This window comes from Mandrillus leucophaeus, unplaced genomic scaffold, assembly GCF_000951045.1.
Source record: "Mandrillus leucophaeus isolate KB7577 unplaced genomic scaffold, Mleu.le_1.0 Scaffold149, whole genome shotgun sequence".
NCBI classification, from domain to species: domain Eukaryota; kingdom Metazoa; phylum Chordata; class Mammalia; order Primates; family Cercopithecidae; genus Mandrillus; species Mandrillus leucophaeus.
Window position 1 is genome coordinate 5,894,230 of NW_012101465.1, and position 15,153 is coordinate 5,909,382.

The 15,153-nt window shown below is 40.2% G+C and overlaps 1 protein-coding gene across 4 annotated transcripts in view; it reads left to right on the forward strand.

Annotated features, from left to right (window-relative positions):
* Positions 1–15,153, forward strand: part of LRRC3B (leucine rich repeat containing 3B) — a 97,016-nt gene that overhangs the window by 67,700 nt on the left and 14,163 nt on the right. Inside the window, exon 1 of one of the 4 annotated variants that reach the window (XM_011974817.1) lies at positions 12,946–13,210. The exons of the other annotated variants lie outside the window; for them this stretch is intronic. The gene's annotated coding sequence lies outside the window, so the exon portion shown is untranslated. Of the gene's footprint in view, positions 1–12,945; positions 13,211–15,153 lie in introns of those variants that run through there. 4 annotated transcript variants of the gene reach the window in all.

The following is a 15,153-nucleotide window of genomic DNA, read 5'->3' on the forward strand; positions in this document are numbered from 1 at the left end:
TTTTTTTTTTTTTTTTTTTTTGTTGGAGTTTTGCACTTGTTGCCCAGGCTGGAGTGCAGTGGTGCAATCTCAGCTCACTGCAACCTCCACTTCCTGGCTTCAAGTGATTCTCCTGCCTCAGCCTCCCGAGTAGCTTGGATTACAGGCGTGCACCACCACACCCAGCTAATTTTGTATTTTTAGTAGAGATGGGGTTTCACCATGTTGGTCAGGCTGGTCTCTAACTCCTGACCTCAGGTGATCCACCCATGTTGGCCTCCCAAAGCGCTGGGATTGCAGGCATGAGCCACTGCACCTGGCCCACACAGGGGTTGTTGTTGGTTGTTTTTTGGGGGGTTTCATGTTTGTTCATTTGTTTTTGCCTTCTTGATTTTACTTGACTTTCTTGTTTTCTAAAATGATCACCTCCCTTTAGTCTCTGCTTGTCAAAATGCTACCTGTCTTACTAGTATGTGACCAAGGACCAGTCATTATATTTCTCTGAATCTTAGTTTGTGTAAGGAGGATACCCAACTGTGACAGTGAACTTAGGCTCAATAATTCTGTGGTAAAAAATGAACCTCAAATCTCAGAAGCTTAAAAGGACAAAAGTTTATTTTCTCATTCATGTTGTGTGTCCAATATGGATCAGTGAGGAATATGGTCTTCCTATTTACTCATGGACCAAGGAATACTGGGGCTGGGGGTGGGGGGCTTGGGGAAGGCCTAAAACTCACACAAGTTCTGCTCAGACTCATCAGCCAAAGTGATTACATGGCCACACTTAACTTCAAAGAGATTGGAAGCTGGGCATGGTGGCACAGGCCTGCAGTCCCCACTACTCATGGGAGACTGAATCAGGGGGATCCCTTGAGCCCAGGAGTTTTGGGCTATAGTACACTGTGATCACACCACGGCACTCCAGCCTGGGTGACACAGTGAGACCCAATCTCTAATTAATAAATAAATAGAGAGAGTGGAGGGGGCAATCCTACCACTTCCCAAAGAAGAAGAACTGAAAATTTTGCAAAGCATAGTAATGATGACTCCACTTCTGTAAAGGTACATTATAAACCCTAAGACACCATTCAGATGTAAGGTGATATCAGGATACTTCCTCTTTGCAAGAGCCAGCTTCAGTGTGGTGAGAGAGAGGGCAAGAGAGAGAACTTCAATTGACTTGATATGCTTTTTGTTTGCACAGCCATGATAATAGTGAGAGAAAGTCCAATGTAGTGGTTAGCATGGATTCTGCATGGGTTCAAATTCTGGCTTAGTCACCTACCAGCTCTGTGACCTTGGAGGAACTAATTTCAGTATGCCTCAGTACTTCTTTTTTTTCATCTGGAAAATGGGGATAATGATTGTAAATAACTCAAAAAATGGTTATGAGTATTAAATAAGTTAGTCATTGTGAAGATATCAGAGTAGTACATAATGCCATACAGATATTTGCTAATTAAAATGGAATTATGCCACAACACAGACTGTTTTGCAACTGGCATTTTTTTTCTTTTAATATTAAGACATAGTAGACTCCCCCTCTCTCTCTCTCGCTCTCTCTCTATATATATATATTCACATATATACTTCAAATCTATACAAGCTTCACTCATATATATATGTGTGTATATATATATGTATACCTCATTTTTTAAAAAAACTATTTACTATTACTATTTTATGACTATACCTTAATTTACTTAGGCAGTGCAATTGATGGAAATTTCATATACAATAATTCAGAAGGATCTTAGTTTCATGAATCTCCATTAACTGAGCAAGTTGCCTGCTTTCCTCCTCTCGACTTGGGGTTTAAATACTGTGTCCCATTTAGTGGTTCAGTGGGGGGACCTGCCCAGATATGCTCCACTGATAACTTAGTCCAGTCTCTCAGTTATGGTATCTTTTTCTGGTGGCAAACATTCTCTAAGATTCTATTGGAAATAGCTCTCTCAGATAGAAAATACTAAGTTCTTAGGCTTAGTCCTTTTTTCCCCCCCGCTTTGAGACGGAGTCTCGCTCTGTCACCCAGACTGGAGTGCAGTGGCCAGATCTCAGCTGACTGCAAGCTCCGCCTCCCAGGTTCACACCATTCTCCTGCCTCAGCCTCCTGAGTAGCTGGGACTACAGGTGCCCGCCACCTCGCCCAGCTAATTTTTTGTATTTTTTAGTAGAGATGGGGTTTCATCATGTTAGCCAGGATGATCTCCATCTCCTGACCTCGTGATCTGCCCGCTTTGACCTCCCAAAGTGCTGGGATTACAGGCATGAGCCACCATGCCCGGCCAGTAAATGGTTATTTCTTAATTTTCCATGCTCCTTATGGTAACTTCAACCCTGCTTGTTTAAATATTTAATTTGAAGCCCAATCTTTTTATTCAGTTTCCATTTGGATCATTCATAGCCTTTTTCTCTTTGGCATCCCCCACCAGCCTACCTGCATTTCTTCTTTGATGTGTTACATAACTTAACTTCTTGGGATATATACCAACCTCATTCACAAAAGTACATATTCAGCTCAGAAAAAAAGTGTTAAGAAAAGAAAAAAGCCAGAGTGGGCAAAGATTAGTGACTATTAACTGTTGCATGTTAAGATCCTAGGGAAGAAGACTGAGATGGGATTTGGCATGCAAGAGGTTTATTAAGGAGTACCCTTGCGATCAACATTTGTGAATGGGGTGGAAGGGAATGGCAAGAAGGAGAAGATGAGCTGTGATGCAGAACCAACGACAGCCTCAGCCAACCTCACAGCCAGCTCTGGCTCTAGAATGGTCCTTCAGGGCTGTCCCATATTAGGCTGAGGGAGCCAGACCTTCATCCTCCCCCACTGGTCAGTCATCGGATGTGGGCTGTTTCTGGAAGGCAAAGTGTCTCTCTGCCACAGAGACAATCCCTGAAGCGGTCACTAATTGAAAACTCTCTGCAACCTACACTCCCAGAAGCTGGGGCAAGCCCTTTGTTGCAGGGTCATCTAGGTGGTACCTCACAATGTCCACCATTGAGAGCAGGACAGGGCACTGGGGACTGTAGTCCAACCCTTTCTTATCTTTTAAGTGCAGGGAGAAAAAGACGATTCCATTTGCTCCAGGGTTCTATTCTCTCCCTGCCATTCTACCTGTGTTGGTAACAGTGGTTTTAAAGGTCTTAATGCATTTTTCTTCTGGATTTTAATACAGCCTTTGCTTGCTTCTGCTTTTGCTGTCCTTAGCATAATCTTTTAAGGAAATGTCCTCTTTATTTAAAATGTTTGCTGCTATGACAATCAGTGTATCCTCTGCATTATAATTGCTCTAAATATGTTCTCAGCATTCCTTTCTCTCTAGTTCTGAGGGTATAGTATGCTTCCAAATATGAGTTTGTTTAATAAAATTTGGGCTTCTCTGTGTGGCATGCTGCCGCTGAGCATATAATTGCTTTTTCTTTTCTTTGAAGAAGCTACTGTTAGAGGGAGCTACCCCCACTTCTTTTTTCATCCCAGAGATCGTTTCCATACAGCCCACTCGATATTGCCTGGCAGCATGGGGTACAAGAATAGCAAGGAGAATTGAAACCCACAGAAGAGCTGAAGCCTCCTCCCTTGGTGTACTTGTGAGCTGAGCTGCTAACAAGTGGTAGAATCTATTCATTTGAATTTCAACTTCCTTCATTTCCTCTGTCTTCCCTCTAGTGCTGGTGATAATGAGCAATGAAAATGACCCAGGACTCAGGAGATAGATGGAATGGGAAGAGTATCAAGGGTTGAGATAATCCATAGTTTGAATAAGGAAGAATTAGCCTTGGCTCCTCTGCTTCCTGCAGCTTTATCTCATCCCACAGCAGCCACTGGATGGAACCACCAAACAAGGACATGCTTCACAGGTAGCCTCTGGGAAGACTTTTGTCAGATTCCTCCTTGCTTTGGTGATATAAAGACACTTCATTGAAGCTTCCATCTTGGTTACATCAGAAGAAGGCTCAGGTATCCTCGTGCACACAGGAGGACATAACATGGAAGTTTTATGATAACAGATTAATAGAAAAGGGATGAACCTACAAAGATATATCCAGATGTGGACCCATAAATTATGTTGAGTAAAAAATAATTAAAATACATCCACAGCTCTTTCTAGACATCTGGGCATCTCTACTTTTCTGGTCAGCAGAAAAGAATGCTCCCTTACACAGAAGAGCAGGCACACATTTTAAATAGAGAACCACAGAAAAAATAATATTTGCTGCTGCTTTGTGCCAAGGGTAAAAGCTTGACTTGGTCAGGGAATATTTGCCAGCACCAATAAAAAATAATGACTGTTTCCATCTGCATTAGCCTATTCCAGGATTGCTATAAAAAATACCTGAGACTGGGTAATTTATAATGAAAAGAAGTTTAATTTGTTCATGGTTCTTCAGGCTATACAGGAAGCATGATGCTGGCATCTGCTCAGCTTCTGGGGAGGCCTTGGGAAGCTTTCAATCATGGCACAAAGCAAAGGGGAATCAGGCACATCTTACATGGCCAGAGCAGGAAGAAAGAGAGGGAGATGCCACACACTTTTAAACAACCAGATATCATGAGAACCCATCATGAGAGCAGCACCAAGGGGATGGTGCTAAACCATTCATGAAAGATCCTCCCCTGTGTTCCAATCACCTCCCACCAGGCCCCACCTCCAACACTGAGGATTACAGTTGAAAATGAGGTTTAAGTGGGGACACAGATCCAAACCATATCACCATCTCACCCCCATAATCACTGCCTAGATTACAATTTTTAACCACTTTCATTTGTGGCTGTAGAATGACAAGCACAGCATTTCCACGAATAATTGTTGGTCAGTTGTAAACAGATGTGCCTAGATCCCCAAACAGATAAGAATCTACTACCTGCAAAGTAGAAGAATCAACTTTTAACATCATCAAGGCCTCAGTTATCCCATAATGGGATGAGTGCCACCTTCCACAGGTGGAGAGACCTCAGTGTCTGCAGACCTGTGATGTTTCCTAGACTCCAGGGAGTTCCAGCAGCTGAGCATGAGGAGCCCTTATAGACTCTCAGATGCTCCACCTCCCTAAGGGTTGATAATGATGTCTTTCCTTCTAAGTTGGAGACAAAGTAGGGGAAAAGAGAGAAATACTGGTACATTTAAAGTGAAATATTTACTTAGTACAGATTCAGTCTCTCCCTGACTCTCACTCTTTGTAAATATTTTACCTTCATGTTTTGACTAGATGTTTCTCAAACTTGTAGACCAGGCTAGCATCACAGGCTCAATAACAGTGCATCTGGGATGCCAAGACCAGTCCTGACATGTTAAACAATGGTGACCTTCTCATGGAATCTGACCTCCCGCTGACAGTGGCCATCCTTGGGTGGCTTTCTGGGAGAGTAGAGGTATCATCTTCTTGATCTTTCCAGATTTTAGGTTTCATGAATTAGATACTGTTGTTTCCATTTCTCCAAAGTGAGAGGCTCTCTCCTTTTGTTTTGAACCTGATTGTGCAAGGAGGAGCTGGTAATTAGTGTCTCACTCTCTCTCCTGCTCTTTCTCCATTTCCGTATGGACTTCCATAAAGAGGTGGCCAAATCTGCATTGTTAAGGGTACAGTGGCCCACCCCCGGGACTTTTAGGTTCTCGAGAGGCTTCCACCATCTTTTCAGCCATCCAGATCTTCATTGAGCAAACATGTTCTGAGCACAGACTGTATTATTTGCTCCAAGGTAGCTCTGGGATGCCCACAGCTGTAACAGTCAAATGGTCCACAGGCCCACCCACACATGGGTGTTTTACTCTGCTCTGTCCAGTCCTCCCATCTGTGACTTTTGGTGTTGGTGAATTGGAAAGACAAAGAGGAGGAAATGCTCAGGGTGGATTGTGCCTCTGCTTAGACTGAATGTTACTAAATCAGGGAATTGAGGAGACCCCACTTGGTTCCCCACCACCTTCCTCCTCTTACATGCTATGACTCTGCACAAAGCAAAAGCCATAGGCATGGTAAAAATGTAAAACATGGGCATACCTATCCAAACACAGGTTTGTTGAGCTGAATATGGATAAAAATTGGTTTGATGTAGTAGCAATTTGGTTATGATTCCTGAAACTACCCCAGATGCAGTGAAATTTGTGACTTCATGTTAATATGATGATGTCTATTTTTAAAAGATTGTGCAAGTATCTAAAGAAGGCTAGATGAAGATTTACATTATCTTGTTCTGGAAATGGCTGTCTCTCCTCTGCTTGACTTTCTTAGTTTTGCCTGCATGGATTCCTCCTGTCTTTACTAATCTTACCTGCCAGATAAAAAATACCTGAGACTGGGTAATTTATAATGAAAAGAAGTTTAATTTGTTCATGGTTCTTCAGGCTATACAGGAAGCATGATGCTGGCATCTGCTCAGCTTCTGGGGAGGCCTTGGGAAGCTTTCAATCATGGCACAAAGCAAAGGGGAATCAGGCACATCTTACATGGCCAGAGCAGGAAGAAAGAGAGGGAGATGCCACACACTTTTAAACAACCAGATATCATGAGAACCCATCATGAGAGCAGCACCAAGGGGATGGTGCTAAACCATTCATGAAAGATCCTCCCCTGTGTTCCAATCACCTCCCACCAGGCCCCACCTCCAACACTGAGGATTACAGTTGAAAATGAGGTTTAAGTGGGGACACAGATCCAAACCATATCACCATCTCACCCCCATAATCACTGCCTAGATTACAATTTTTAACCACTTTCATTTGTGGCTGTAGAATGACAAGCACAGCATTTCCACGAATAATTGTTGGTCAGTTGTAAACAGATGTGCCTAGATCCCCAAACAGATAAGAATCTACTACCTGCAAAGTAGAAGAATCAACTTTTAACATCATCAAGGCCTCAGTTATCCCATAATGGGATGAGTGCCACCTTCCACAGGTGGAGAGACCTCAGTGTCTGCAGACCTGTGATGTTTCCTAGACTCCAGGGAGTTCCAGCAGCTGAGCATGAGGAGCCCTTATAGACTCTCAGATGCTCCACCTCCCTAAGGGTTGATAATGATGTCTTTCCTCCACAGCTCTTTCTAGACATCTGGGCATCTTTACTTTTCTGGTCAGCAGAAAAGAATGCTCCCTTACACAGAAGAGCAGGCACACATTTTAAATAGAGAACCACAGAAAAAATAATATTTGCTGCTGCTTTGTGCCAAGGGTAAAAGCTTGACTTGGTCAGGGAATATTTGCCAGCACCAATAAAAAATAATGACTGTTTCCATCTGCATTAGCCTATTCCAGGATTGCTATAAAAAATACCTGAGACTGGGTAATTTATAATGAAAAGAAGTTTAATTTGTTCATGGTTCTTCAGGCTATACAGGAAGCATGATGCTGGCATCTGCTCAGCTTCTGGGGAGGCCTTGGGAAGCTTTCAATCATGGCACAAAGCAAAGGGGAATCAGGCACATCTTACATGGCCAGAGCAGGAAGAAAGAGAGGGAGATGCCACACACTTTTAAACAACCAGATATCATGAGAACCCATCATGAGAGCAGCACCAAGGGGATGGTGCTAAACCATTCATGAAAGATCCTCCCCTGTGTTCCAATCACCTCCCACCAGGCCCCACCTCCAACACTGAGGATTACAGTTGAAAATGAGGTTTAAGTGGGGACACAGATCCAAACCATATCACCATCTCACCCCCATAATCACTGCCTAGATTACAATTTTTAACCACTTTCATTTGTGGCTGTAGAATGACAAGCACAGCATTTCCACGAATAATTGTTGGTCAGTTGTAAACAGATGTGCCTAGATCCCCAAACAGATAAGAATCTACTACCTGCAAAGTAGAAGAATCAACTTTTAACATCATCAAGGCCTCAGTTATCCCATAATGGGATGAGTGCCACCTTCCACAGGTGGAGAGACCTCAGTGTCTGCAGACCTGTGATGTTTCCTAGACTCCAGGGAGTTCCAGCAGCTGAGCATGAGGAGCCCTTATAGACTCTCAGATGCTCCACCTCCCTAAGGGTTGATAATGATGTCTTTCCTTCTAAGTTGGAGACAAAGTAGGGGAAAAGAGAGAAATACTGGTACATTTAAAGTGAAATATTTACTTAGTACAGATTCAGTCTCTCCCTGACTCTCACTCTTTGTAAATATTTTACCTTCATGTTTTGACTAGATGTTTCTCAAACTTGTAGACCAGGCTAGCATCACAGGCTCAATAACAGTGCATCTGGGATGCCAAGACCAGTCCTGACATGTTAAACAATGGTGACCTTCTCATGGAATCTGACCTCCCGCTGACAGTGGCCATCCTTGGGTGGCTTTCTGGGAGAGTAGAGGTATCATCTTCTTGATCTTTCCAGATTTTAGGTTTCATGAATTAGATACTGTTGTTTCCATTTCTCCAAAGTGAGAGGCTCTCTCCTTTTGTTTTGAACCTGATTGTGCAAGGAGGAGCTGGTAATTAGTGTCTCACTCTCTCTCCTGCTCTTTCTCCATTTCCATATGGACTTCCATAAAGAGGTGGCCAAATCTGCATTGTTAAGGGTACAGTGGCCCACCCCCGGGACTTTTAGGTTCTCGAGAGGCTTCCACCATCTTTTCAGCCATCCAGATCTTCATTGAGCAAACATGTTCTGAGCACAGACTGTATTATTTGCTCCAAGGTAGCTCTGGGATGCCCACAGCTGTAACAGTCAAATGGTCCACAGGCCCACCCACACATGGGTGTTTTACTCTGCTCTGTCCAGTCCTCCCATCTGTGACTTTTGGTGTTGGTGAATTGGAAAGACAAAGAGGAGGAAATGCTCAGGGTGGATTGTGCCTCTGCTTAGACTGAATGTTACTAAATCAGGGAATTGAGGAGACCCCACTTGGTTCCCCACCACCTTCCTCCTCTTACATGCTATGACTCTGCACAAAGCAAAAGCCATAGGCATGGTAAAAATGTAAAACATGGGCATACCTAACCAAACACAGGTTTGTTGAGCTGAATATGGATAAAAATTGGTTTGATGTAGTAGCAATTTGGTTATGATTCCTGAAACCACCCCAGATGCAGTGAAATTTGTGACTTCATGTTAATATGATGATGTCTATTTTTAAAAGATTGTGCAAGTATCTAAAGAAGGCTAGATGAAGATTTACATTATCTTGTTCTGGAAATGGCTGTCTCTCCTCTGCTTGACTTTCTTAGTTTTGCCTGCATGGATTCCTCCTGTCTTTACTAATCTTACCTGCCAGCTGGTTCACCAAGAGAGAATAAATACTAGGTTGGAGAATGCCAATCCGGTTTTATTTAAATTGATGCATTATGTCTGAGCAAGGAGATAGGGAAAGTCTTACTGCATCATGCAGACAATTAAATGGGTTTGGAAAGTTTTATTTGGTTCATTGTTGACAAAAGCTAAGTCCCTAGGTAGCTGTTAATTTTTCCGGGTGCTTCCCAGAGGAAAATCAACTCAGAGCAACATTATTTCTCTGTGGAACTTCAACGAACTGCACAGTATAGAAAAGATGGGTGGTAATCTCAGTTCTGATTTTCTTTTTTGTTCTTGGGGGTTTCCTTACTATGAAAGGAAGATTTCTCTTGGTTGGAAGAAATCTATGCCTAACTGAGAAGATAAACTGTTCATGTGATAACAGAGAGGCAAGAACATTTCTAGGCTATATCCAAGTAATTGGTTTAAAAGAGTTGCCTAGTTATCTATTGGCATAATTAGGTAAACAGGAAGCAGCCTATCTGATTATCTTACTGTTAGAATTACATTTCCATTGGTAGTATTTAGGCAACTTTTTGTATGACTTCATTGTTCTACAAATATTAGTTGGTTGGTTTTTCCATTCTGTCATTTTCTTTAAGGAATGAGGACTTAAGCTTTTATATACATACATATACATGTATGCATGTATATGAATGTGTGTGTTTATATATATGTATGACAGGATAAATTAAATGAGGACAACTTGACCTTACATGATCCCCATGTGGTCACTGAGAAGATGAAATTCGAAAATTTACATTAGAATGCTTCAGAGAATGGAGAATCTAAATCTGAAATCAAGGGGAAATTATATGAAGGTTAGGGATAATTTATACACCACTTTACTTCTACCAAGAAATTGGAGGGATAGTTTTTCCATTTGATTTGATGCACAGTGGTTCTGGAAAAGAAAAATGAAGAGATTCACAAGAGCAACTTTGTTTTGAGATGATTCTTGAAAATTTGGCTTTCTATTTTATGCTTCATGTGTGTGATCTATCTCAACTCCAAGCTGCTTACCCACCTCACTGACTCTGTAACCAGATTTTTGACTTCGTGATTAGGAAATAAAAACGGGAAGGAAGGATAAGTGTTGTGTGAAAATAACTTGTCCATCCATCTCTAATTGAAATCAGCATCCAGGTGTCGGTTTTAGGTCATTAGTCTGGATAATTCAGTGAGAATTTGCATGATGCCACAGTTCTGGACAAGGTTTGTTGGGGAATCAATGGCCAAAATGAAATGGGGGAGAGCACTCTTGATAGCCTACTCGTCAGTCATGGATAATGGAGAGTGGGCTCCATTTGATGGAAGCCTTTTGCAGACATAATATTGGGTGAGAACCTTATACTCTCCACATGCTGGCAATACTCCTGAATTAACAGAATGTTATTTATGTCAGTTCTGTTTCATCAGAATTACCGAGACATGTCATTTAAATTCTTCACTGAATCTCTAGAATCTTTGTTTCCTTTGTAGTTTTCTCTTTGATGTTTGTCTTTGTGTTTGCAAGAGAGCTTCTGAGAGCTACAGAGAATCAACAGGTACTAGGATGGCTATCCACACATGTCCACTAAGATGACTATATGCCACACAGGCTCTATTTCCAAGAGTTTGTTTTAAAAAAAATCACTCAACAAGGAGAAATAGCTAATATTTATTTTGCACTCACTCTGCCAGGTCTCATTCTAAGTATTTTGCCTAAAGAATATCACTTAGTCCTTTCTACCAATAGAAGAAATAAGTACTGCTGTTATACTCATTTTACAGATGGAGAAACTGAGGTAAGGCAAGGTGAATATGGAAACTGGGGTTTAGACTCAGATCGTCTGACTTCTGAGTCCCTGGTCTTAACCCCTGCACTACACTAATAGAGCACTAATTCCACACCCGGAACTGTGCTAGACGCCGGGGATATGTGAACAAACAATATTTAAATTTTTTATTCAGATTAAACCTTAGAAGTGCATGGATAGCTTTCATCTGTGTATCAGTTTTTCTCAGCTGCTGGAAAGTTACCATAACAACTTAGAACATTATTGACTGTCATGGTCAGCAAATAGAATTAAACAATTTGGTATCTAATGACAATGGAACTGCTGTGTCCTTCAGCATTGAGCCATTACAATACTTTAAAATGAGGTTTCTACTATGCTTTTATTAAAAAGCATACTATTCTATTAGTTGTTAGTGCATATGTGTGAAACAAATATCAGAGTTTGTGATAAAAACATAAATATAAATATGTTAACTTACTTAATTGATAAAATAGCCATGTGTATCAGTTAGCTTTCTCCACATAACAAGTATTTACAAATTCAGTGGCATTTATTATTGCTCACAAATCCATGAGTAGCTTGGTGGTTCTTCTAGTCTTGGCTCATTAGCCTACGGGTCAGCTGCAGATCAGGTAGCTGGCTCTAACGATCAGGCTGGTTTTCCTATATGTTTGGAGAGTGGCTGGCTCTAGGCTTGGGATACCTCGGCTAGAACAACAGGCTTCTCCTTTATATGATTTCTTAACATCCAGCAGGCTAGCCAGGGCTTGTTCACATGATGGCTGGGCAGGGTTCTCAGAGCAAGAGCAGGAACATGCAATACCTTTTGGAGGAGCCTAGGATCCGAACTGGCATAGTGTCACATCTGCCTCTTCAATCTCACATCTGCCTCAACAGTCCCAATCTAGACTATATTTAAAGAATGGGAAAATAGGCTCCAACTGTCGATTTAAGGAGCTTTAAGGTCACATTGTCAAAGACCATGGATAATACAAGATGAGGAATCATGGAATTCAGTTTTGGAAGCAATCTATCAAACCATGTGAAATAGATATCATCATGCCAATTTTATAGATGAAAACGTTGAGGTCCAGTGTTAAGTAACATGCCCTAAAAATCACGAAACTGATTAAGTTCAAATTACTAGCAGTAACTAGTAACTACTAAGAGGCTGAATGACGAAGTTAGACAAACTTAGGTATGCCTAATTACAAAGTCTTTTAAAAAACTACAGCTTTATAAGGTTTTCAAAGCCTTTAAGGGTAATAGTATCAAATAATCTTTTCAAAACGAAAAGTGGTATCTAAAGATGAGGGAACAGCAGAGGATAAAATTGAAACACAATAGTCCATTCATCTTCATTTACTTATAAGTATGTCTAGTTTAAGTCTAGGGACATTTCTTTAATAAAACAACAAATAACCCTTGGTGATAACTATTGATTATTAATTTTTTCTTCTCTGCCTGCAATAGACATTAGTGGGTGGTGGGTGTTTCTCTATGGTAATATTATGCAACCTGACAGTGATCGAGTGCAACTAGAATCCTCATTTGCAAAACTTGTCACCTCATACTCTTCCAGAATATTTAGGTAAAGTGTGAGTGTATTAGTAGTAGTAATTGTAGTAGTAGAGGTAGTATTAAAAGTTATCCATTTAAATCTGAATGTATTAATTTATTAATAGCAATGTTTTATTCTACCGGTGATTTCACTATAAAAATAAGAAGACCTGGGGAGGCCTTCAGCAAGGAGCCAAACATATTTGGGAAAATCTGGGTTAATAAATACTTTACTGCAACTATCAGAACCTTTAACAGGCTGGTATCCATTGTGAGTCTCAGAAAGAGTGTTTTTCAGACTTACGACTTCATAATATTCATTTGTAGAATTCTCAGACAACTATTTTCCATAGAACCCCTGGAAAATGTTAATGTGATTCTGATCCCTTTGAAGTTGTATTCAGAGCTAATAATATTTGCCAAGCATCTACTATGAGACAGTCATTATCAGAACCACATCAGAACTCCATGAAATAAGCATTATTCTTAGTTCCAGTTGAGGAAACTGAAACTTGGAACAATTAGTTGGCTTGTCCAAGACCTCCTAGCTGGTATCAGAAATGAAAGTTGAACTTGATTTTATCTAGCTTCAGGTTCCGGATGATTTCTGTACATTTTGTTGAGACTAAGAAAGTTTAAACAGTCCAGGGTGGCTCCACTGGTAAGAAGAGGTACTATGTCTCATATACTTTCATATCTACCATAGCACTTAACAGGAAATAGGTTGTCTGTCAATGCCTCCTGGCCAATCTCTTTGTTTGTTGCTTAGTTATTATTATGATTATGCACATGGTGAAAAATTATGACTATAGAAAATGGTGTAAGGTAAAAAGTAAAAATTATCCTTAATATTATCAACCTCCAGAACTCTCCCCTAAAGGTAAACTACTATCAATTTGTTCTTGTTTTTCCACAACTTTAAAAGCTTTTGTGTGTGTGTGTGTGTGTGTGTGTATGTGTGTAGATGCTTCTGTTCTGCCTTACACAGATGGGATTACACATTCAAATTTTTCTCTCAATGATATGTATTTGACATCTTTTTATCAGGATTTGCAGATTACTTCATTTTGTTGATGTGCCATATTTATTTAATCAATCTCTTTATGACAAATATTTAAATTAATTCTATTTTTTTAAAAAATACTTCTTTATTTTTCTTTTTTGCTGTAACAAAAAGACAGTTTGAAAAAACCAGTTTTATATACATGTCTTTGCACAGTTATGTTTTTAATAGAAAACACATAAAGGGCATTATTTTTCCCCAATGTCTCTTCTTAGGAAACATAGTGGATCATTTCTAAGAAACGTTATAGTGTCTGTAGATAAACATGTGTGTTTAAACATATATTTTTGACCAAAAAATTGGACCCTGACTTTCTGGTCTGCTCTGTTCTAACAAGGGAGCAAAAGGACTGAGACAATGGTTCTCATCAGATGCCTGTATGTCCAAAATCTACAATGGCCAAAACCAGGAGAGGGCATTTCAGCCTCCTCAGGCTGTTACCTTCCCATGGAACAGCTCTGCATAGTTTAACTTTGATGCCAAGGACACAGATGTAACCAAACTTTTCTCATTTTAAAGGTATTCCCATTTTGTTATCAGCTGGCTCTTTCAATGATGTAGACCAGGAATGGAATAATTTTATTCCACATTATTTGTGATAGCAAATCATAGGAGACAACCTAAATATCTAACAAAAGAATAATGTGTAAATAGATCTAACATATAACCCCATTCACTGGGGTACCGTGTAGGCATTAAAATGATGAAGGTCATGACAATTTACAACCCTGAAAAAGACAGAAACACAAAATTGTTACCTATGCTAACATGGCAACTGTAAAATGATGTGTGTATACACGTATAAGGCGTGGAAGAACAAAGTATTTGATGGGTTACATGTATGAATTATGCATTTTTTTAAAGTTCAAATGTTTTTTAACGCTATTTGTAAAATTTTAAATTAATAGCCTATAGGGGCTAATCTCTGTGGATGTCTAGGAAGACTGTGAGCTGTGTATGGAGATTTGTTTTAGTCTCGGGGATTGACATATTCTTTTAAAATGGCATTCTGTAAATTTGATCAAACTGTCTCCTAACTCTTAAGAATGCTGTTTTTAAGTGAGGTGACTACATGTTCCATTTTGCCTGGGACTGTTCCTTCTTGAACCTGTTGTCCCAGCACAATTGTCACTAGCACTGCTTTTCACTGTTAGACGTGTCTTTGTACAATACATTCTGTGGGCCCCCCACTGTAAGGGACATACTAACTATCCTGTTCCACCACATTTCTATCTCATCCTGGTTTTATCCTTACCTCTAGTAAAAATCATCCCTAGATCATAATTTAACTTTCTATGGCTTAGAAAGTCTTGTACACATCAATGACTTCACTGTATGCCTAAGGTCAAAGAAGCATGTATCTGCATCATCAGTGAAATCTTAAAGACGTTGTCCATTATGTTCTCTGGCAGCTCTTTCCTAGGATTTTTTGAAAATGATAAAATCTGAAAAAATTTTATCTCTGCTAATAACTAATCGTTTTGACTGTTTTAGATAATAACCATTTTGTAATTTGATGTTTTTGTTTTCTTTCTTTAGCT